General features: G+C 47.5%; 1 protein-coding gene across 1 annotated transcript in view; it reads right to left on the reverse strand.

Moving 5' to 3' along the window:
* Nucleotides 1-25,629, reverse strand: part of LOC119374471 (sodium/calcium exchanger 3-like) — a 291,218-nt gene that overhangs the window by 148,514 nt on the left and 117,075 nt on the right. The window contains 1 exon segment of the mRNA XM_037644580.2: nt 4,087-4,142. The gene's annotated coding sequence lies outside the window, so the exon portion shown is untranslated.

The following is a 25,629-nucleotide window of genomic DNA, read 5'->3' on the forward strand; positions in this document are numbered from 1 at the left end:
ATGATGTCGTCAGGTGACATCGTCGTTTGGTCAAAGGCAGGCCCGATCACGGAGGCAGCGAAAAATCAGGTAAAGCGCAGAAATCTTGCATTGCCTCCGATCCTGGAGGCAGTGCAAAACCACGTTACGTGCAGAAAGCTTTCGTGGAGGGATCAATACAATCTACTGAGAATAAAGAAAAGATGTATTTAACCTTCGAGTCGTCTTGGGGGAATGCATAAGGGATCCTGTGAGTTTTTCGGGCTGGTTAGAGTCACAGAAAGTTGAGCTGGTTGGTAAGTATTCATAACAAAACGAGGTAGGGCCAACAAACACGGACACGAAAGATGAGAAGAAGACATTACAAATGCCGCGTTGTGTTCCCTTGTTCTCCCCACCTGTACCCGTGTTCGCGCTCCTCACCTTTCCTTTTCATTATTTTTTTCGGGCCGATCGCCGGCAAAGAGGTGCACAAGCCGCTCCGATGACTCCTTCGCGTGACGATGAGACCAGGAAAGCACCGATGTCGCTATACATGCGCGTGCCTCGCGGGCAAACTAGCACGCGATGGGACGTTCAGAGTGCACGTCATATTCATCGTCTGCCACATGCAACGCGGTGTCAACCTCCCGAACACAAGCGTTGTGTATTATCGACCGAAAGAAAACCGACGACATTGTAGAACGTAAGAATTGGGCAAAGTATAACGCGAATATTAAAGGGGCCCAGCAACACATTTTCAGCATGGTCAGAAAAAGCTGCCAATCGGTAGTCGAGGGTCCCAAGAACAGGCGAGCCAAACATTATAGCGCAGCACGCGGTCTGGGATTTACAATAAACTCTCAAAGTTAGCTAAAAATCGCTTCCTCTTCTCTCGACAAAACATGATGCTCACGGTGTCACTGACCCAAGTTCCACGCCATTGGCTGATTTGAACATGGCGCGCTCCGTAGTTACGGCGGCCGCCGCGGGAGGCCGTCACTTGCGCGCGCGCGATCGCACTGAAAGTGCGCCGCGCGAGGTGCTGACAGTCACGAGGCGCGCGTGACGTACCTTCTTCGCCCGAGCCACTCCTCCTCCAGCGCTTTCGTCGGGACGAGAGAATCTTTGTAACTCCGCTCGTACTGGACGGATTCTAAAAATTTTTCCGGTGGTCGATTCGTGAGGGAATAAGCAAATTTATTGATGTAATTCCATGGCTACTTGGAAAAGTGCTGCAGGGCCCCTCTAAGGGATTGTGTGCAGCCCTTCGAGGGAATAATATTATAACGTTTTTATGGTGTTACCTCGAGTTATCTCGTCTTACCACGCGTTCATAGGCGTGCGCAGGGTTCTCCTTGAGGTGATCTGGGGTAGGGATGTGTCAAGGTGCACCTTGCCCCCCCCCCCCCCCCCAATAGCATGCTGTTCATTCAAATCAACGTGCCATCGCGGTCACTCCTATAGCTGGGATAAATCTGCGTGCTTGACATAACATAAGTGACACGACGTAACATAGATTCCATGACGCTTGCCGTATTTACACACATAAGACCAACACTGCTTGGCCAATTCCTGACTCATGTTGTGTAACGGTGCCTAGTGCAAGAGCGCCGACGTTACGCGGGAGTATGAGTTGCCCTTTAGGTCTTCAAGGCGCTATCGATGCGCATCGTAAGACAGCGTAACCCACTCCATCTACACAAACGCGTGCGTCCGCTTCAGAGCGCTCGGTTCAAAGGGAGTACGTCGTTGCCAGCTCCTGGCCATAGGCGTGCTCACAGGGGGGCGGGGGCGAAATCTGCCCCATACATTGACTTAGTAGGGTGGGGGGCGCTGCGACGAACCTTTGCCCCCCCCCCCCCCCCCTAATGGGGAACCCTGCGCACGCCTATGCTAATGGCTAACTGCTTCGCTTCGATTCCCACAGTGCGCGGTATGCGCCAGAATTTGTTTCATTTTACTTTCCCGCTCCATCTACATGAACGCGTCAGCGAACAATGCTGCCACATTGGAGGTCTAAAGGTATCATGCATCTCAGAAATAAGAGGAACTTTCGCTAGTGTTTAGTTGAATTAAACTATATGTACAGCCTTTGGAAAGTTTCCATGGCTTCCGCTATAGATGGCTTGCACCGACAACGATATAGTTCAATGAAGTCCCGGTCGCGTCGTTATCACATTGACGCATGTTAACCGTAACGAAGCATGTTATGCTGTCTTTGGGTCATCAAGTCCGTCATGTTGGAGTACCAGTAGGTTAAGAAGCTGTGTCCATGACGTCACGTGCAAGCTGTCTGTACCATTTTCAAGTGAACGATGCGTGCTGTATTATGTTCTCAGTATTATTGTTTGTGTGTTAATAATAATACCGTTGCGGTTTTACGTACCAAAACCACGATATGATTGTGACAAACGCCGCAGTGGACGGCTGGAATTATCGCCTCCATCGAAATGCTGCCGTCCTGGCCAGGATTCGTACCGCGACATTCGGGTCAGCAGTCAGGCCCCATAACCACTAGACCACCGCGGCGGGTAATGTTTGTCTGTTCCTAACGCTCCAAGCCTAATTGCATACTCGCGTCCCTTTACGGACATGCCCAATTTGGTAACAAAGAGTCAGGAGGCACCAATGCGCCTCAACAACTAGTGTACGTACGTCACACCATTCATTGAGGTGTCTACGCTTGTATTAGTATATACCACTGAGGCCGCGTGCCCCTTTCCTGTCAAGCCGATTCTTGTGTCTGCACCGCGTACAAAACAACACCCCTCCTCGTTTCTCTCGTCAGCTTATTCGCCGCGCCGTCGCCAATAACACGCCGCTTATAGCTACATACGCTATGTGGGTCAAGGTTCCCAAGGCGACGGACCAACGCCGATGATCGAAGGCGGAACACGGAGGCTTTCGTTACACGGCCGTGGGCTTGGCGCAGTCCGCGAAACGAAGCCACGCGACGTGCAATCGACAGACTATATACGCAGCCGCAGCAGATGAGCTTCTCGGTGAAATCCCGTATGATTGGAGGCTTTCCTACGGCAGCGGACGGAAGGATAATGAGAGAAGGAAGAAAGAGAAAACAAGGAAAGAAGGAAGAAAGGGAAAAATAAGAAAGGACGGAAACATTGAAAACTGGAAAGACTGGACGAAAATTAAAAGAAGGTGCAGAAAAGTAGGCAACGCTAGAAAGGAGAGGGTAATAAAAAAGAACCAAGGAAGGAAGGTCACTCTTTGTGGACATTCTGCGCCTCCTTTCAGAATGCCTCTCACTCGCTCTCTCTCTCGCTCTCCTTTTTTTTTTTTTTTTTTTTTTTTTGTCGCGACTGCATATTAAGGTGCTCGCGTACATATTGTTGGTGCTGCCTATTACACTTCCTTGAAGGTCAGGTATTTCGAACCTATAGCCAGGAGTTGTTAAACGGATGTCATAAGTTACCAATGGTGATATTGAAAAAAGAAAATGACAGCATCAGTTAGAGTACAGTTTCGGGTAATGCGATTTCATATAAGCGATATCGACTGACACTTCAAGCAGAGGCGGCGCTAAAAAAGGGCGGGGAAGGGGACGGCCGCCCCCACGATAACATCGCCACTGCACCCATTACCTTTGCCCCTCCCCCCTTCCCCACAGAGAGAAAGCGTAGTCAAAAACACGCAGCATATGTTCCCCGCCTTCCTCGTAGGTGCGTCCACGAAGGTGCGTTCACATCAAACGGCGCTATAGCCGCCAAACACCAACTGACATTGCTCAGACTCTCATTTATCAATGTACAATGAACGTTAAACTACTTTTGTATATGCACGTTTCGAATTGACATCCCTGTCTCCCGTCTCCTACTACGGTAAAGAAAAACCTGGGCCCGAACTCACTGTCTAGGATACTGAAGGTCACCTAGAGGTTTATTGGCTATAAAGCTGACCTTTTTAAAGGAAAACTATTTACCTTGTAATTCAGTTATGTCTTACAATATTTGATTGATTGATTGATTGATTGATTGATTGATTTATTGATTGATTGATTGATTGATTGATTGATTGATTGATTGATTGATTGATTGATTGATTGATTGATTGATTGATTGATTGACAAAAATATGACTCCTGAAATCTCCGTAAGTCGTCACTCACCCCGTGCGCACAGCTCATCTCCAGGTTGACCTCCACGCCATCTTCCGTGCACCAACCTAGTTAGAGAAAAAAAAGAAGAACGAAAGGAAAAATTAATTAAATTGACACAAAACCCAGTATGCCTTTATGTCTAATACGTCGCGCGCACGCGCACACACACATACACACACACACACACACACACATATATATATATATATATATATATATATATATATATGTGTGTGTGTGTGTGTGTGTGTGTGTGTGTGTGTTGTGTGTGTGTGGTGTGTGTGTTGTGTGTGTGTGTGTGTGTGTGTGTGTGTGTGTGTGGTGTGTGTGTGTGTGTGGTGTGGTGTGTAATACAACACGAGTGAGCAGTAACATCACACGCGAATACGGAAATGTGATTACTTGCTTGCAGTAGCTCACAGTAAACTTCCACAAAAATTATTCTTTTATTTTTGTGTTGCAAACGTACCAGTAGGTTACAGGGACAATTGTTAAAGGCACCTGACGCGAACAGCTGTTACGTTTCTTAGCAGTCGTTGAGTCTAAGAAAGGTATTACTAAAAGGTATTGTTTTCATTATCCTATACGACTATGAAATATCACAGCTGTCGACGTGACTCAAAGCTCACTGTTTCTCTCGCGTTCCTGAGCCTCGTAATAATTTCCTGCGTTCATTGAAAACTTCAGGAACACGCGCCGACTGCTGAAGACAGTGTAGGCACCGAAACTTTGTTACGAAGTAAAACTCTCGTGAATTTAGTTGCGCAAATTCTATATATTGTGTCAAATGGGAACAGCATCTTACGAACGTTCCCGCGTAGTCGTTAGAAGAAAAGGAAAAAAAAAGTAATATCGTTCGAGATGTTTTCAGACACGTGGCCTAGAAGAAGTCTGCAGGTGACAGCGCATTCGTCAATCGGCGACGTACAGGCAGCGCTGTACGGAAACAGCGATTTAAGGAAAATACCGTGGTTCTCATTTTTTTTGTACTTGTTTCAGGAGGTTGCCTGCGTGGCGATACAGACGTCAACTATAACCGATCGAGTTATATTTCCTGCATTGTAACGCGTGGAAAATATCTGCCCGTGACATGTTCACTTAGTGTGGCGCCCCCTGCTGCTGGTTTCGTTAAAATGTGCATTTGAACGAGGCTTCCACGACATTGCTTAGATGAAGGTGAGTATCCTTGCCTGTGCGTTACACCAGTGAAGAGGTGAACGTTAAAGCAGAATGAAATGTGAAGAAATCATGTAGGCTTGAGCTTTTTTTTTCTTTGCTGCACCTGAACCTGCCACTGCCAATTAGCTACACCTTCAAAGCAACTCAACAGACTTGCGACTTTTCCAGCTTAAAGTGTTTACGTATATAATATATGATGAAAATGCAGTTTATGGTTAACCTTCTAACACTCGTGTACTGTTTCAAATAGTCAAACAATTAATTCTTCACCTGTATACCTTTTCATGCCAGATACATTTTTACGAAAATATAGCAATGAAGTATTATTTCAGTTATAGCGTGGAGTTAGACCAACACTCGTCGGGTGAGGTAACATTGTCATAAATAGGTTGGCATGCCACTGAACAAATTAAAACAAAAACAAAACCTGGCAAGTTATATGTTCTTCACTTCATTTAGTCAGTGACAGCGGCCTCATCATAACTGATGTTGTACATTAACGGTCGCGGACTAATTAACTTAAATATTTCTCTGCGAAAGCATTCACCTACTCGCTTTCAAACTATCCTGAACGCTATGTCCTCGAGGCTATTCGTTGCGTTGGTCGTGCTTGAAATGAGGAGTCTGAGACAACGAAATCGCAGCAGTATCTCATAGTCTGAGCGGTACAGGGTTACAAATAAATCATTCGGAGCCAGAGTAACCCTTCCGTGATCGAAAGCCATTTGAAATGCCGCAAAGGTAGTACGAGCATTTTGCATCGTTCGTATATGCGTGTTTAGCGGCTCTATGCCTTTTTTTATATTGTCGATTTTCTTTTTTTGTTCATGCGTTTTTCTTTGCGGTCCACAGAATTAAGCTGCAATCGATTTCGGTTAACTAGACCTCGGTTAGTTCGATCTTCCCGGTTAACTCGAACGCACTGCTCAGTTCCGGCCAGAAAAAGCGTACATTAATTACAATGAAAAGACAAAAAAAAAACTCGCTTAGTTCGAACACGAAACGTTACCGCTTCGGTTAATGCGATGCGCCAACGGGCATCAGGCCTTTCATGCGCGCTGTAGCTACTGAATGATTGAAAACAAGTTAAGATCTATCGGGCAGTGCTACTACCTATACATAGCCTTGAAGCGGTTCTATTTACAATTATTCTTTATCTGTTTCGGCAGCTACTTCTGCCGTTGTTTCGATTTGTTCTAGTTTTCTGTTTGTATCGCCATGTGTGTTATTCAGCTCATGCTGGTTGAGTAGGGCTTCAAAAACAAGAAACAACATAGCGATACAGACTACTTTGACGAAAAAAAATATTTGCAGTCATTAAATTTTGAAAACCCTTTTTATTTCGACCCGCCTTTTCGTCCGTCGCGGTGGTACAATGGTCACGGTGCTCGGCTGCTGACCCGAAGGTCGCGGGTTCGATCCGGCCGCGGCGGTCGCATTTCGATGGCGGCGAAATGCTAGAGGCCCGTGTACTACCGTGCGATGTCAGCGCACGTTAAAGAACACCAGATGGTCGGAAACTTCCGGAGCTCGCCTCTTCGGCGTGCCTGGTTATCATATCGTGATTTTGGCGCGTAAAACCCCAGATAGTCATTCCACCCTTTGCATAGTTTGACTGGGATGTGTGGTCTTACTAAAGACAGTCTATAGGCCTAATATTCAACTCGGCCAATTTATACAATATTATCTGCTACACAGACTCGTATTGCTGTTTAGACGCCATGCACAGCGCGATGTCTGCGCAGCTTTCATTGTGGCGTATAGAGGCATGAACATTTCAAATATGAACAACTAAAGATACAGGGACTTTAGGAACAACTAAAGCGAGTTATCTTGTTCTTGTTTCCGCCCGTATACGCGTAATGCCGGCCCGATTTCGGCTTGCGCGCTTAAACTGAGGCCTTGAACCTTCTTTGGAAACTACAGCATTGGCAGTCCGATATTAGCAGTCGCTCGTGAAATTAACGTTCCCACTTATTTAGCATAATTAAGACTTGGTAGTAATTAAGTTACTGTAAATAAATTACTTTTCCTAGCTGGTAATCCAGAAACGTAATGAATTTCTTCAAGTGAGTAATATATCGAGAAAATGACTAATTACTTCCCAATTACATTCTGTACCTTTTACTAAAACACAGCGTGTCCGCTTCCCTTACGACATCAAGAAAAAATTAAATAACGAAAACAAGTTAATCTGAGTGCCAAACTTCAGGCGCGGGAGCGAGACAGCTGCTTCTGAAATGCCGCAAAAACCTCTGAGGTTTCAATGTACATGTGCTGTCAATAAAGTGTACATGAATTTTTGCTTATGATGAACTTTTGTCAATGTAATTTCGAAGTTTTTCATTACTTTTCAAAAGTATTAGTAATGTAATGTCATAAATTTCGATCAGCGGTAATTTGTAATGTAAGTTAGTACATTTTAGAAATTCTAGAAAAGCAATTAGTGAGGTATTTAATAACTTTCTTAGGGTAATTTTGCCATCTCTGGCCTAATTAGCGGTCGCTCGTGAAACCGGTTCAACTTTTCAATTAATTGTTCGCTTTTCATTCGTACACGACTGTACACAAGTAGAGATCCTGTATTGCCATAAGGCGTTTACTCGTAATGACAGCCGCTTTAAAACGCTGACATTAATTCGTAAGCGTACCGTTTTGAGTCGAAGCGACACCGGACGTTTCTAGGCAGGAATTTGCGCCTCGGATGCGACGCGACGCTCGTCGTGGGGCCACCCGCTCGAACACGACACGACGTGGAGACCGCGTCAGTGGTGGCACGCCGTTCACTGGCAACACGGTGGTTCATTATTGTTCTTGTTGCCTTATCGATGGCGCATACCCACTACGGGTGGATATGGGCCACTTTCACGGTTGTTTTCAATAAGCTTATAATCGGGATTAAAGTTATAGCAAGAATAGGGCGTGCTTGAGAACGAAAAGGAAGTGTGGAAGACAAGTGAATGGTCAATCGTCTCGTGGCAAATAAGCCAGTTTTTCCTAGACTGCAACAACAACCACAGCAACAATATGGAGTAATTAATTCAGCGTCGTGATATCGAACTTATTGTTGTTGTCCAGCAAACTTCTGGCTTGGGCCCACTACTCGGCGATGAAATGGCGGACTTTTGCAAATAGATATCGAAAAGGAACATTCGGGACTGTCAAAGAGTTATTGTTATTGAGAAACAAGAAATTACATATGTCCATGCTGTCTTGAGGAAAAACAGAATGCCGGACACGTGATCATCATTCCCGCTCCATGTTGTAATACGTTAGTAAGGTTTGCACGGAATGCAGGCATGTTCGCGGACCGCTCAATTCAAGCTTATTAATCTGAAAGGCAGGCTTTTAAGTCAGGGTAAAAAAACACGCCAGCTCAAAGAAAGGCGTGGCCATGGTTTTCTACACTCTTAATCTGAACTACGTTGAATTTTCACTAGTTCGAACTCGAAAAAAAACTTAAAATGGGGCGATATTATTGAACACATCTTAGCTTTCCCTTGTCGATGGGAGGTGGCGTCACGCCGCACAGACGTCACGCGGACGCGTTCCATTACTCGATCGGCTCACGCTCGAGGCTCTCTACTAAGCCATAGAGTTTCATAATAGTACGCTAGAGGGAAATATGGCGCTAGTGTCTATGGGAACTACAACGCATGACACTTGAAGCAGAATGGAAATGATGAGTAGTACATGGATTTGCCTGAGCTTCGTTCTTGCGGCTCCGCATGGCTCCGGGTGGCCTGCAGCCGCCTTGTCGCAAGACGAATTCCAGCGAAAGTTCAGCAGGCCCACACTTGGCCAAATTGACCCTTTTAGGCTAACCAATTCAAATGGACTCGCGAGGGTCACAGCGAGCCGTTCTTTTTTCCGAAACAACAGGCAAAACGCGACAATAAACATAGCCACAAGAGCGTTCGACGCCGCAAGCACGAAGACTAAGCAAATCCATGTACTACCCGTCATTCTCATGGTGGCTGAACGATCGCAGCGGCCAAACTTCCCTCTATTGTCTGTTGTGGGGAAATACTGTTCTAAGCTGTCAACGTAGGCTGTCTATACGATGCTGTTCAGAGTTGGAGCACAGAGATCGGATAGATTTAGTTGAGCGTCCGCAACAGCTTTACGGACGCAGCCCGCCAAGGAAATGGCTGTCAGGCTGCGTCCACAGAGCTGCTGCGGACGCCCTACTAAATCGGTCTAATAACGGGGCTCTACTATCAACGCCGTCCACGCCGCCCGCTTCTTTCTCGTGTCCCCACCGCTAGGTGTCACCCGCGTTCTCTTCTTTACCATTAGGCCTCGCTGAGAACCACGTCGGCTGCCTCTACGTCAACAAAAAAAAGAGGAAGACGTAGAAAACAAATGCTACTAAAGACACGTACTTGCGAGCGGGCAAACATCGACTACTGTTGACGTTTCGGCGTGTCATCACAACCGAGCGATGCTTCTTTCACATGGCTTTCCCACCTGCTTCGCTGCCCGAGCGCATCGCTCTTCCCGATGTGTACTTTACTCTTCCGCTTCGACGTGCAACGTGTCTCAGGCATTTAACGCCCGCTTCCGTATCTGATGCCTCTGTATATCATCTCACTCTGCGTATTGAGGTGTTCTGGTGTCTCCTGTGTCTATGGACTTCAGCTGAGTCTATATCGATCTCGCGATCTCGCACAACACGACAACACAAGAGAGAGAACACGGGACAAGCGCTGCTAAGTGCGGATCACTTTAGGGGCTCGGGCTGTCCTATGCCCTCGTATGCTGTCGTAGGCTGTAGTCGTCGTCTCATGTAGCTTGGCGTAACGGAGGCAAAACTACGTATAGCATAGCCATCTGTAGGATATTGAGGGCGCGCTCGCGCCAAGGAGAAGTGTTCCTCTTCTTCGTGCGAGTTGATGACGACATCAAGTGTGAAGCACTTTAGGGTCCCGGGCTGTCGTATGCTGTCGTCGCTTGGCGTAACGCAGGCAAAACCACGTATAAAAATCCGGCAGATCCCACGCACTGTGGGAATCGATGTAATGCGAAGCAGCCAGCACAGAGCTGCATATATCGCCTTGTTTGTCCTTGAACCAAGTGAAAACATTCATGCCATGGCATCTAGTCCACCATATATCGCATGTTTGCCATGCACGCATGCATGCAGAAGCTAGTATACACCACGCCAATGGAACGCATATTCTGGTGTATACAATTGACTGTTGTTTATGTTCACGCACTCGTGTCATGCGTACCAATTTTGGTCATCACAAAACCGAGCGCATGTAAAGCTTCTTTCACATGGCATTTATTTCTTCCACCTGCTTCGCTGCCCGAGCGCATCGCTCTTCCCGATGTGTACTTTACTCTTCCGCTTCGACGTGCAACGTGTCTCATGCATTCATTTAACCCCGCCGTGTCTCATGCCTCTGTATATCGTCCCACTCTGCGTGTTGAGGTGTTCTGGTGTCTCCTGTGTCTATGGACTTCAGCTGAGTCTATATCGATCTCGCGATCTCGCACAACACGACAACACAAGAGAGATAACACGGGACAAGCGCTGCTTAAGTGCGGATCACTTTAGGGGCTCGGGCTGTCCTATGCGTATGCTGTCGTAGGCTGTAGTCGTCGTCTCATGTAGCTTGGCGTAACGGAGGCAAAACTACGTATAGCATAGCCATCTGTAGGATATTGAGGGCGCGCTCGCGCCAAGGAGAAGTCTTCCTCTTCTTCGTGCGAGTTGATGACGATATCAAGTGTGAAGCACTTTATGGGCCCGGGCTGTCGTATGCTGTCGTCGCTTGGCGTAACACAGGCAAAACCACGTATAAAAATAGAGAAATAGAGGAAGCAAGAGAGAAATAGAAAGAGAAGGAATGGAGAAAGGAGGAAGAAAATATAAATAAATAGAAATAAAGAGAAAAAAAAGAAGACAAAAAAACTGAAAAGAAGAAAAGAAAGAAAGAGAGGAGGAAAGAAAGAGAAAACCGAAGAGCAACAATAAAGGTTGCCCAGCTCCGCACTTCCTTCAGGCTTGGCACCAATAGTGCGAACCTTCTTTAATTTTTTTTTCCAGCGCTTGTGCTGTGTTCTCTCCCGCGCGTTGTGTTGTTGTACGCTGCCCAAGAGTAGCTTGCACTGCACATTTCTAAGACGCACACAAGAAGTAAACAAGTTAGTGCTTGTATTCGTCACCGTGTTTTCTTTGTGCTCGGGTCGTTAGTAGCATGCAGTCAGACGACGAACAACAAGAAAACATTCGGCCCGCAAACCGTTTGTCGTACACACAGAAACGCATTGGACGCCACGTTAGGCCTAACCAAGCGGCAAGATTTCAATGTCTTAAAGGGCAGCACGCTCAAATGTTCGCTCTCACCCACTGGACGCCACGTTAGGCCTAACCAAGCGGCCAGGTTCCAACGTCCTAAAGGGAAGCATGCCCCAGTGTTCACTTTCACGCTCTCGGTTCGTTAGCTGTTGTTATCCGTTTGCTCTTAGGCCTTAAAGGCGCTGGAAGCGAGCCGTAAAAAGCGAATCACTGCGAGCCATAAAGGTGCGACCCGTCTGGTCCGTAATGAAGTTGCGTTCACTCGCAAACCAAGCGGAACTTCGGGATAAAAAAAATGCGCTAGTATACAAGAATGAACAAAAGCATTAACAGGAACAACCAAACAAAAGGCTAAGCTCCCTATATACGCTAACGAACCGTGTGTGCTGAATAAAACATGACTGAAAAAGGGCGGGGGAGTGAAGGAAGCGTGTAAATAAAATATGCTGCTCTACAGGGGGACGCTGCACAGAACTAAACAAAACAAGACGCATGCACAAACAAAAACAAAACACCAGAACTGCGTGCCCGGAATAAAATAAACGCCCTAAGACGTAATGAAAAAGCATGCCGCTAATTGATTAACCGAAGTGAGGGGTATCATAATAATGCGGCTGATTTTCGTACACTGTTTTTTCTCTCCATATTATTGCTATTGTTTGTTTATTAACCGGTCTGTGTTTACAGTTGTTTATGAAATGCGTTCAGACGCTTTTCGTTGCGCAAGTAAACATCCCTCCACTGTACTCCATATGTTGTACACCTTTCGTTGTGCGAGTAAACATCTTGGCACGGACAATGCTTCAGGTTTTCGTAACCAGCTTGTCTTTTCATGACGTCGTTCTCGGCAGATGTTTGTTTTCATTGGTTAGTTTGCTTGTTGTCGGTTTATTAACCGGTTTCTGTTCAGTGTTGTTTATCAAAGGCGTTGAGAAATACACTTTTCGTTGTGCGAGTAGACATCCCTGCACTGACATATCAATGCTTCCGGTTTTCAGAACCCGTTTTTCTTTTCTCAATGTTGTTCTCTGCCGGTGCTCGTTCTCATCGTTTGCTTTGCTTGTCGTATCGACCGGTTTGTGTTTACCGTTGTCAATTTAAACGAGTTGAGAAGTACACTTTTCGCTGTACGAGTAGACATTCCTCGCACTGGCGTTATAGGTGACGCTGCATGCTGCCGCTGGGCAAGTAACGTAATAATTACGTAATTTCGCAAGCAGCTACACACTCTGGCGCTCGAAATCATGAAATATTTGCGGTCGTCTTACGGATACGCAATCTTTTGAAAGTGATCACTAGTCGTGGATAATGATGAGATCGAGGTTTATATGAGCTAGTGTGGTAGGCACAGACATACGTCGTAGTTACCGACGATCGCTCTACTAACTGATCTTAACATTGTGTTGAAATCATGTCAGTAAACGCAGTTCATAACGTTATAGCCTAAGTCACAATTACGAGCAGTAGACGGCAGCAACCGTTAATACTGGTTTCACAGCGGCGGCTGCAGAACCTTGAAATTGTAACGACGTGCATCCAGTGCCTCTGTAAATAAATTCTATCTTCCCTGTTTAGAAATGTGAACTGGCGTAACCCGTACAAAAATGTATGTAGATAGTCTATAGACTGTCTAAAAATGTGTTTAGACAATCTATTGACTGTCTAAGTATATTTTTGTAGGGGAAGTGTGAATGCAACGATGAACACGCGAATGTTTATCCTGTGTTTGTTCTGTACATAGTGTAAGCATAGATGGTGTAAGTAAAATTTTTCTAAACAGTATAGAGAATACGAAGTACCCTAAATCATTAACCACTTTTTATAAACACACAAGAACGTACCTGAACTATCATTACAGATATGAAAAAAATTGAAGCTGCGTCAGCATGTGGGCAAAATTCAACGGCTCGAAATTGAGAGCATGTCCAGGCAAAGTACGAAATGCGGACGGAATTCACAGCTTCATTTCTCATTGTATCCATTCAATAACTGCACGTGATAGCTGTCCAAGACATACCAATCGGCTGATAACGAGTTATACATAAATGACATGGGATAAAACAACCTACCACAAAACGCAACGAACGTGCTACTTACTATATGCTACATATACTTACTATATTAATTAGACCTAACGGACAAGAAAGCCAGGGGAAGTATAGGGGATGTTATTTGTAGTAGTTACGATGTAAATGTGAAAACAGTAAAGTATACGAAATGATAACTTGCCGCCGGCAGGGACCGAACCTGCGATCTTCGAATAACGCGTCCCATGCTCTACCACTGAGCTACGGCGGCGGTCATCCTCCCGCATAAAATGGACCCCATAAAGTGGACGGGAGGATGACCGCAGTTCCTTGAAACCGCAGACCGAATATGATTAGCTTACGTAATGCCAGTTCAGCTTCAGACCGTGAAATCTGGTTGAAGATGAAAAGACCAGTCATTTTGTTGGGGATCTCTGTTTTTGTCAAGTTCGCACGAATACACGCGCTGCGCATCAGAATTAGAAACTTGTGCGTAGCATTATCATAGATGGCGAGCGCCGTGAGCAGCGTGCTAGATACACCTTTGCCATCATGCACGCAACGTCGCCATTCCGTACAGGGAGACGCGCCGCGCGTTGCGTTGGGGCGCCTTGATGCGCAGCACCCTGCTGCTGGTGGGTGGTACACGACAGGAAAGCTTCAAAGCATTGTATTTTATCTGCAAATAATAAGGAAAATGGCTACCTAATGCACCAGAATAGACATTTAAAAGTAGCCAGAAAGTAGCCACGGAGTCAACCTCAAGTTTTCCTCGCCAGGCGGGTGCGTAAAGTAGCCAATATGGAGCAAAGTACTCACCAACGGCAACCCTGGTCAACTGCATCGCCCCCCCCCTCCTCCCTCCCGAAAGCTTTCTGCACGTCGCCTGGTTTTACATTGCCTCCGAGATCGGCCCACCTTTGACCAAGTGATGATGTCATGTGATGATCTCATCATGTGACGTCACGTAACGTGATGTCATAATGACGTCACACATTTTAGCGACCCGTGACTTCAAGATGGCGTTTACGTGACGACTTTTTGCGTCACTCGTGTTGACGCGGCCGACGCCAACGGTCAGTTTTCGCGTTTGATGAGGAACTAAGGCTTGCGCCTAAATAATAAAAAAAGTCACAGTTTCGCCGCAACGGCGAAGCAATGAATGCGATAGCAATAAATTTGAATGTAACGCGAAGAACGGAAAGCAGCTCGAAATTGCCAGCGCGTCGCTCGAGCCCAAAGGACGCACGAAAAGAACGCACACGGGACGAGCGCGAACTATCATGCGTCACAGCTCGACACTTGAAGCGCACTGCTCAAACATAAAGCAGGACGCACGAAACGAACGAACAGGTACACACAAGACGAGCGCGAACTAGTTGTCACAGTTGTCACTTGATTCTGTTTGAACAGCACGCTCCTTTCGCAAACGCGGCCGCTGCAGCGAGCGAAGCGAAGCACCCCACCGGCCGCCCCTTCTTTCCTCGAGATAAGCGCACGAAAGCGACCACGCCCTGTAGGGCGAAGAGCAACGGCATTCGCAGGAGCGGGGCGACGATCTTTAAAGCGCGCCACACGCGCGCACATCGCGCCATCTATGTGGCAACTAAGAAACCGTGCTGAAGTACATGGTGTATACAAATAGCTCGCCGTTAGCAGGCTGAAAGACGGTGCTGTCGTGGCCTAACGTCTAACGCGGCGGGCTGCAAAGCGAGAGGTCGCCAGTTCGATTCCGCGCGTCGAAAAGTATTTCTGAATTATTTTTCTTTGTGGATTTTCTATATATATACATACTTATACATATACGGTGAAAGACGGCGGCGGCGGCGACGGGGACGGACATTTTCCAGCCGAGACTGTAAATATATTTGCTATCGCAATAAAATTCTCGGGTGTTACATACCAAGACCGCGATACGATTACGAGGCCCGCCGTATATAGTGGTTGGACTCCGGATCAACTACGCCCACCTGCATGGGTTTCTCTTAACGTGCACCACAGTCTAAGTACACGGGTGTTTACGCATTTCGCCCTCACAGAAATGCGGCCGCCGTGTCACAGAATCGAACCCACGTCCTCGAATTCAGCCTTACGTACTGAGCTATGACGGCGGCAGAAATGCACCGCGCGCAACTTCAGTAACACCAGCAAGCCTCCCAGCAACTGAAGCAGCCGGAAACATGCATGGTCATATTGACCCGTGAAGCGCCACACCATGCACGCCAGTGTGCCTTCTAGGCATGCACTTACGTATAGTTATGCGTGACGTTAGGGCTTGAATACGTTAGTGTAGTAAGTGTAGCTTACGCGTTCGCTGTGCTTAATTATTCGCCTGATTTATTGAGGTGCTTCCTGGTGCTTCCTGTTGCTTATTGGAGTCGCGTGGACTACATTAGGAGAAGCGTGCAGTATTTTTTTTCCTTCAACATAGAACAGCAAATACACGTATTGACCGTATAGGCTGCTGGCATACGCGCTGTGTGTACAGGCGAGTCTGCTATTTTAAGACTACTAAGTCGGAAACAGAATCTGACCATATTTCGCGGGGTCGCCCCGCTATTGCGTAGCCTCTAGTCCTAGTCTGCAGTATTGATTTAGCTTTTTTTTCCTTTCTACGTACTGATCTCGCGTTAAATTGGAAGAGCGGCAATTCACCATACCCGCCGCGTAATTTCCGTCCTTACGACTTTTGTGGCCAACTGTATACGGTAGTTATGGCTCCCTACTTCTCGCGAAAAAATCGTGTAGCACACATATACACCGTTGACAGACAGAGAGCCTGTGCTTGCACAGTGCCTGCACAAATAAATTGAGTAATGCACTGAACCTTACGATTGAATGTCAGAAGAGTGAGAGCCGATGCATATCTATCTCTCGATCCGTCCGTCCATCCGTCCGTACAACGTAAAAGAAATTGCGCACGCTTTTTGAGGCTGAATTTTTTTATTCTTATGCGGAAACGGAACGTGACTGACTTCAGAAAGATTTGATAAATAATTACATGCTAATTACGCTTAATTAGTTAAAATTGCACAAAACACCATGTTACCTCATTTTCCTTTTAGAAATATAGCATTAAGGGCCTTGAAATGATGTTGTGTAAACTTCACACATATGCAGTCACTACGGGATAATTGGCGCCTGATGAGGATATATTTAGCGTCTGCCACAAGGAAAACAGAACAACTCTTTAAGCTCCAACAGTTTTGACCGGCGGACCGGTTATCATCATATACAGTACGATGGCAGCCGGGGGCAAAACACCGAAACATACGGTAATGCTCGCTCTCCCAAGGCTCCCTACACATGTCTGGAATACATCTGCTTGTACCTACGTCAGCTGCACCCCCGAGAAGCCGCTATGAAGCGTGTAATAGACTTTCCCGCCACGGAATTTGTCGCCATGTTTTCTTTTTCCCCACTACACGCGTATACACTAACCAGTGCTAGCTAGACAGCATCAAGGGCACCACACCAACAAGAACTGTCTCACAAACCAGGCAGCTAGCGGCGTACATCTGTTGTCCAGCCCTGGAGGGCTGCTTATACGGCGAAACGTGAAGCGCATGACGAATGAACGAAAAGGACTTCCCACGACAGGCGACTGAGTTGCAACGGCCAGGGCCAAGTGCCGAAACCATTCGTTTGTTGTAGCCCCCTTCACTGAATGGTCTGTGCTGACGTGCTTTGTACGTCATATTTACTTACGCTACGCTTATTTTCGCTCGCCGCTTTCGGAAAACCATTTCTCGTGTCCATCCCACAACTCTGCTATCGTGCCTCGCACAGCCATGCTTCTGTGTATTTCTTCGCTGCTTCTTTCGCCGGTTTCCAGGGCAACCAATAAGCCGTGACCGACGTACGCGATGCGCTAGCGCGTTTTTGCCGATGGTGATGTAGCCCTAAAGACTACGTCACGCGTGCCACAACTGCATAGAGAGAAGAGATGGTTGTGAGAATAGAGCGAACGGTGTACGGAAAAGGGTGCCCCCTCCTGGCGACTGGTAGGACGTGCGCGGGAAGCCGACCGAAGAAGTCAAAGTTATTCAATTTGCGGGGCGCTAACGCTGTTATACAGTTCCTCGAGTCTACAGTGGAGGAGTAGAGGTGGCGACTTCATACTGCGGGTGCGTTCGCTTCGTCGGTGCGAACGGCGAGCTCTTTGAGAATATAGCGTTGACGAAAAGCAGTTGGCAAGGGCCGTCGGGTTGCCAATGGCGAAGGAGTGAGTCGTTGAACTCCGGATGTTGAAAGCTAGGCAGTGCCTCCTTCATTGTTTTATCTTTTTTTTGTCATTTTCGTGGGAGTGTGTTGCGAAATCGAAGCCGCATTCCCAAACCGATTCGTGCGCTGAATTTCAAGAACACGCTTCTTTTGTATGGGCGAACACGTGATCGCAGGCTCTCGCTACAATAGTCATAGTGGTTGAAAAAAGTTCGTTGCTGGGCCCCCACCCCGAAAGCATTCTGCACCCAGCGTGGTACTGCACCGCCTCCGGGATCGGAGACATTGGACGCTTTGTGCATCTCACGTGGTTTTGCAGTGTCTCTGGGATCGATCCAACTTTGCGGAAGCGGCGATGATGGCGTCATCACGTGACGTCACGTTATGTGACGTTATGACGATGTCACAAATTCTGGCGACATTTGACATCATTATGACGTCACTTATGAGGCATCGTAGTGAGGTCACGATGGCGGCAGAAATTTTGGCAACAGTTTACGTCATTATGACGGCACTTTATAAGACATCATCGTGGGGCGCGATGGCGTCACAGATTCTGGCGACCAGTGACGTGATGACGTTCATAGGGTGACATTCACATTTTTTGCGTCACTCGCGTTGACGCCGACGGTAACTTTTCGCGTTTGGTGAGACGTCTAATGCTTTCGCCTTATGGCGTGTCTGGTTGGCAGCTCTGGTCCTTTGGCTTAAGTGGGCAGATCCGAGCGGGAGGCGCAGTGTACCAACCGAATGCATCAGTGATCTCGGAGCAGCGCCTGCAGCGCCACGGCGCGAGCAGCGCGAGCAGTGCGGGCAGCCACCTTTTAGCCTAAACCAAGGGTCTCAAACTCGCCTCAGCTAGCGGGCCGCAGTCACGAAATTCAGTCGGCGCAAGGGCCGGGACAGTGAAGATGGTGAGAGCGGGGAGGAGGGGGGGGGGCGGATTTGTCCAAAATGTCACGTGCCGTTTCCATTTGACGCCTTTTCCATATCACATATATGGACTAATACGGCGATCTGGGCGAGTTGGTGTACTAACATGCCGCGCTGTGCCGCGGTGTGCCGCGCTGCACATTTTCCCGAAGACACATATATGGGCCGAAGGGGATTTGACGTCAGGTTTCGAAAAACACATCGATAGTGATTTCCACAATGACTGAAATCTGGACGCCGATTCTGAACCGCAGAGCTTTCGGGCCACGGTGATGTTTCAACTCATATTGACCGCACGGGGTGCCTCACGAAACAATCCTTGAGACCAGTGCCGTCTCTGTAGCTTACCCGAACAAAGCGCTATTAATTGCAGTAGGCGAGAAAATAATGCGTGTACTATTTAGCAAAGTCACAAAACTTTATTCCGTGCGAAGCCGCGAGCCGCTAGTGAAAGTTCCGCGGGCCGCGTGTTTGAGACCTCTGGTTCAAACAAACAGTCGTGCGCGACATCGACAAATGGCGCCGTCCAGCTCTGAAATACCTCTACGCAGCTATACAGCTCCGCGAACTTGTTTGCATCAATTTGGTGATCGTCGTCGTCCGAATTGCTAACTTGAAGGCCTTCGGTTTCGAGGCAGCACAGGTGATTCTTACGCCTCTAGTAGCCGCCTCCGCTCCGACATGGTGCAGTTAAGCCTCGCTGAATGCATCAAACCGGCACTGACGCGATCCAACAAACCCACACGATGCTTTGAACAACGTTTCACTTCAAAACTCTCGAAGGTGTACGGCTAAATGAATACCCGCTGTCACCAGTCAACGACCGCGGCAACCACGGTGGCTACAGTGTCACGTAAGGCGTCCTCTCGGCCAGATCTGGCCAACGCTCTGAGTGAGAGGCTGACGCTCTGAAAGAACCATCCGAACGTTGTCCGAGCGCTCGACTTCTACCACCCGAATGCGCGGCCACTTGCCAGAGCCCTCTAGAGCACTCGAGAGTGACCATCCGAATACGCCGTTATAGTAGAGTCTTTTAGCAAGTTACGGAAATACGGTACGCAAATACGGTAAGGCAGTACGGTAACGCTCCTCTTGTCCCGCTCGTTGTGGTTAACCCGCTCCCATTTCCAGCAACAGTGAGCCCCCTGAACGACAGGTTCCTCGTTAACAATGCGTAGGCTGACAGGCAACAATGAGGCCTGACAACCCCGCAGTAATTTTTGATAAAGCTTCTGTGGTGTTGTGGTGCCTTCACCGGCAAAAGCACAACGAGCGGGAAAGGAGGAGCGCTACCGTACGGCCTTACCGTATTCGCGTACCGTATTTCCGTAACTTGCTAAAAGACTCTAATAACCGAAGGACAGTGGGAGGCCAAGCTATCAGACCCGACCCGAAGAATCGGCGCGGCCTGATAGAACGGGCTCGAGAAATGGTTGTGGCCCGCAGCTACCTGGGATAAGGAGGCCGCCCGCCTAGGGCGGCGGCGCACACTGATCTTACCCGGAATAAAAAGTTTATTCTACTATCTCTCTTTCTCGCATCTAGCTATACACATTTGAGTACATGCCAGCGAAACTCGATGCTAAGTGATACATGTATATTCCATCACGACTGTGTACATATAACCGCCGTATCCTCCATCTGACACTGCTGGCGCATCGCATTTCACGGCGCGCCATCCCAACGCGATGCTTCATCGTTAACGCACAGCGCAGCAACGCTTCGTGAGACGGCACCCCAAACACGCACTGCGCGTGAGATCCTAGCGAAGGAGTCTCCGTTCAGAGTCGAGGATAGCAAACGCCACAGATCCCGTTTCCTACCTCTCCATATTAATGCGACGCGCTGGAGGCGACTTCGCACTTACATCCGGCCTATAACGGACCCTCGGCTGCAGCGTTAAGACGATGCGCCTTCCTAGCGCGCATCAATTCTGTTTATATGAATGGCAACGAGCCGCGAATGATGATGCGACGCGCTAGTATTGTCAGAGTAACGTAACTATGCAGAATAACGTAACCAGGAATGGAAGTAATAAAAACATTTCTCTCTACTACCTGAACGGCGAGCCAGTTATTTCGCCAGTATAGTGTTAATTCTGCGAGCAACGAAGCGAGGTATCTTTGTAGTTCTTGCATGTTTGATACGCGGATATTTCACAAGTATTATGACTTTTTTGCAGGAAACGTTATGATCCATAGTATTAAAAAAAGCTGAAATAAGCACAGAAAAAAGTTCTATTTCGTTGTACATTCACGGCTGAGATCAGAAATGTCCAGCTACTGACGTGCGGAGACATCGACGACCTAAACGTTTCTGTAACTAGCTAACTAACTTACTTACTAACTAGCTGACGAACTAAGTTACTGATGGCTGCTTCGTTTGCAGGGTGTGACGTCCCAGGGCGAGTCAGTCTATGAGAGACGCCTTAGCAGTGGGCTCCTGATAATTTAACGTGCGCCGAGATCGCACAGTACACGGGCCTCTAGCATTTCGCCTCCATCAATATGCGACCGCCGAGGCCGGGATCGAACCCGCCACCTTCGGGTCAGCAAGCGAGCGCCGTAGTCACATTAAGCGGAAGTTCTGCTACGAGTTTCTCTTTGATCACTTTTTCTTTCTCTGCCATTATTACTGCGTTTCCATAGGTGAGGAGAATAAGTACAAAACCTGAAAACCACCGCACAGCATTGTAACAGAACCAATATCGGGAATAGTGCTGGAATGGGGCATGGGTGGGGGGCGGTTGTTTGGTTTCAAAGTTCCACCGAATGGGGTACCACCCGCGTGGTGGCGCCGCAGCGATATGTATCGCGTGCACTAACGATTACCAATAACGGGTATCCCGCTAATTAGACGTTGTTTATTTAACAAGAGAAGGAACAGTCAGATAACATAAAAGCAGAGATGGTGGGGGAGGAGGTAAGAAGGGGCGTGATAACGCAGGAAATAAGCGAGGACTTGGAAAATATGGAAGGGAAGGGGCAGATGAGAATGGCGGTCTTTTGTGTGCGTGTGTGTGTCTTTGGTAACTGGGAACGATAGTCGAGATATCGAGGAAAGTGTATCGATCGCAGACTGGCGTGCGCCAGCACACTGGCAAGCCACGCCCTTTTCTGCGGCAACACTGCTCAGTCGAGGTGCTCGGGGCCGGCGATGCGAAATAAGGTACAATGATTACATGTGTGTGTGTGTGTGTGTGTGTGTGTGTGTGTGTGTGTGTGTGTGTGTGTGGTGTGTGTGTGTGTGTGTGTGTGTGTGTGTGTGTGTGTGGTGTGTGTGTGTGTGTGTGTGTTTGCGTGCGCGCGCGCGCGCGTACGTGTGTCCTCTTGAAACGTGTGCAATATGTAGTGCAGACGCACGAGCCATATCACGTCGTTTGGTGTATGCACAATGAGTACTGTTTCCTTTAGGTCTTCGTATGCCCCACAAAGAACCCTGCCATTTTTAGTACGCCGAGTTGGAGAACTCGAAATGGCCATCTAAACGCGGCCAGCCAAGGGATCCGCCCACATCTGTTTCTTTTTATAACCTGGACCACTTTTTAAGGCACAAGCCTTTATATGTCTATGAGTCAAGGAGCTTTACGAGATTTTACGAGAACCGACAATACTTCGCGAGACTCTGTCAGCGTCGTCCTCGTCGGCATCAGCACGTATTTTGCAAAAAGGCAAATGATCAGAGATTACGTCATGGGGACGTCACCCTGTGACGTCGTAATAAAATAAGACACCCAATAGTTGTAGCGTCATCGTGACATCGCTATGAATGCTCAAAGGTGAGCCGATCTCGGAGGCAGTGCAAAACCACGTGAGGTTCAGGAAGCTCCCAAAGGGGGAGGGTGGGGCGAATTCGCCTTACAGTCGTATTAATCGAGTGCATAACGAACCGCGTGACTTCGGCTGCAAATAACTTAAGATAACAATTACTGACCACTAGTTACAGTACTGATCGAATATATAGAGGTGAAATAACACTTTTGGTGCGAAAAAGGAAACCTTCGTCGTACGATAACAAACGCTAATGACTCCTACTTGCCATGGATATGGAATGGTTTGGCCTACGCAGTTTCTATCTACACTTTAAAAAACGAAAAGATGCACGATCAGATCACGCGTAGAATCGCAGACGCGCATCATCATCATCATCATCAAGAATACGCGCGCGTTCAGCTTCCTTATCGACTGACGAACTGTATTTTATCAATCGTTTCTGATTTGAGACGCTTATTACACACGTGATCCACCCAGTGCACTAGTCCTCTCCTCATTCTGTCGTCTTTGTTTCACTACTTGACAAGGAGAGAGAGAGAGAGAATAAACGTTTATTTGGAGCAAGCGCGCTGTGCGCCCAAGGTGGACGGCCTCCTTATTCCAGTAGCAGATGGCGAAGGCTCGCGGATACTTGACAAGGAACATTTTTTTTTTTTTTTTGCGTAGAATGCTTGAAGAAAAGAGAGGATAGAGCTTACAGTTAGCGCATGGTTACTCGACACACACAAAAAAAGAAATCTAACGTAGCTTTACACGCTACCGACAGCAATAATGACGAAGGTATCGTCTATGCTAATCTCAGAACTGTGCCTGTCGGTCATTGCGCATACGTAATGCATGATTGCCCATTGCTAGTATTACTGTAGAGAGAATCTGATGAAGCGTTCAGTAGTCGCACGGTCATTTGTGCATTCGCGTAAAAGGATTCGATGGCGAAAGCCATCTACATCTTCCCTCTCCTTTGCTTCTTCTTCGTCTTCTTCTTCTTCTTCTCAGTCCATGTGTTGATCCTCCCCCGCCACCCTGCCGAAAGCTTTCTGCACCTAACGTGGTTTTGCACGGCCTCCAGGATCGGAGGCATTGCAGGCTTTCCGAACCTCATATGTTTTTTCGGCGCTGCCTCCGAGATCGGCCCACGTTTGAGCGAGCGACTATGTCGTCCTGTGAAGACGTCATCGTTTGATGTCATGTTATGAGACGTCATATGGAAGTCACGATAAAGTCAATGACGTCGCAAATTTTGGCGACCCGTCAGGTCATAATGACGTCACCGCATGATGATGATTCCTTTTTTGCATCCCCTGATGTTGACGCCGACGCCACAAACCGTCAGTTTTCGCTGTTTGATAACAATTGTAGGGATTTTGCATCCTAAAACCACGATTTTATTATGAGGGACGCCGCAGTGGAGGGCTCCGGAAATTACGACCACCCGGTGTTATCTAACGCGCTCCTAAATCTAAGTACACGGGGCTATAGCATTATCGCCTCCACCGAAAATGCGGACGCCGCGGCCGGGATACGATCCCGCGACCTTCGGGTCAGCCTTCGAGCGCCATAACCAATAGCATAACGTGGTGTGTTCGTGTCTGATGGCTTTTGCTCTAATAGTTTACTGGCGAAGACAATTTGTCAAGAGCCTGATACGTTCCCCACGTCGTTGTCTCTTATGCAGCTTAAGGCATTGCAGCTGGAAACGGTCCAGTGAACTACGGAAAATAAATTAGGCGGTAGAGCCTCTTCACTAACAGCTTTTTACAGATGACATCTCGTCCACGAAATGTAAAACTGCTGAAACCGAAACGAGAGGAATTCGTTAACTCTCACGACACACATTGACTCACTGTGTAGATAACGACTCAAGTTCATTAGCATCGATTTTTTTTCCATGCAAGGGTGAATAAGGTAGCGAAAGTTTTTAAGGTAAACGAGTCTACCGCACGCTGTACTCACTTTATCAGAGCCGTGGGTAACATTCTAAAAAGTGATTATTGTTCCGTTGTCCGCGAGCGTGGATAGAGACGCAGCGAAAGATAAACCAAATGACGGGCCTTTCAAGTAACTACGCAACCAAGTCCTTTTTTTTCTTGTTTGCGAAATAGATATCGACAGAAAGTAATAAAATATGGAAAACGCGACGTCGATCGTTTCTTGTATGCAGTGTCGAGCAAATAGACTCATTGAGTACGTACTGCGCTGTACCGCTCACAAAAAAGAAAAAAAAAAGAAAAGAAGTAAAAAGGAAGCTGCTGTTCAGGTTTCGGTAGTGATCAAAAATTTACTTACGCCCATTTGCAGCGGCAACGCTATCTGTGCTTAGTAAGAGTTCGTCATTGGGGAAAAAAAAAGAGAGAAAGAAAAGAGAAGAGCGAGTACCGGTTTCGCTGTCCTTTGAACGTCGATGGAGGCCAAAAAAAGTAAGTGACAAAAAAATTCGATATTGTAGAAAGAATAATTGACAACAAACCTGAAACTACCTCGCTGAGCTGAGAATAGTCAACGAAGTTGAAGTAAAATAAAAATATAAAAAAAGCCAAAGAAGCTCTACGGTTAACATCGAATATCATTAAAGAGCGGATACGGATAGGATTCCTTTTCGCGTCGCAAAATGTGTCCACGTGCGTTAAAGCGAGCCCCCTCTACCCTCTTCCCCCCCCCCCTCCCCCTCCGACGATGTACTACACAAACCTCTCCTCCTTCTCTCCCTCCTTCCAGCTACGATCTTGCTGCGGCCAATGAGGTAGAAGACGGGGTAGAAAGCTCCGTTTCCCCCTAATGGATGCGTCCGTTGAGCGCGATAGCGCTAACGGTTAGCGCGTTATAAGATACCAACTACCGGTGCAACGGAATTGATCGATTGCCGATACAGCTCGAAGCATTTGTCAAGCAACCAGCTCTCCTCCTCCTCCTCCTCCTCCTCCTCCTCCTCCTCCCATTACACGGTTTCCCACTCGCACTCTCTCCCTCTAAGGCACACCGAACGACACGATTGTCCGGGAATAATAGCACGAGGCCTTCGTTTTCTTTTTTTTTTCTTCCAGCTCCTGATAGCACCTGGCATTGGCAGGCCAGTAGGAGCGAACGCACTCAGCTTCCGAGGCTGTGGAGA

Source organism: Rhipicephalus sanguineus, chromosome 11 (assembly GCF_013339695.2).
Source record: "Rhipicephalus sanguineus isolate Rsan-2018 chromosome 11, BIME_Rsan_1.4, whole genome shotgun sequence".
In the NCBI taxonomy this organism is placed as follows: Eukaryota; Metazoa; Arthropoda; class Arachnida; order Ixodida; family Ixodidae; genus Rhipicephalus; species Rhipicephalus sanguineus.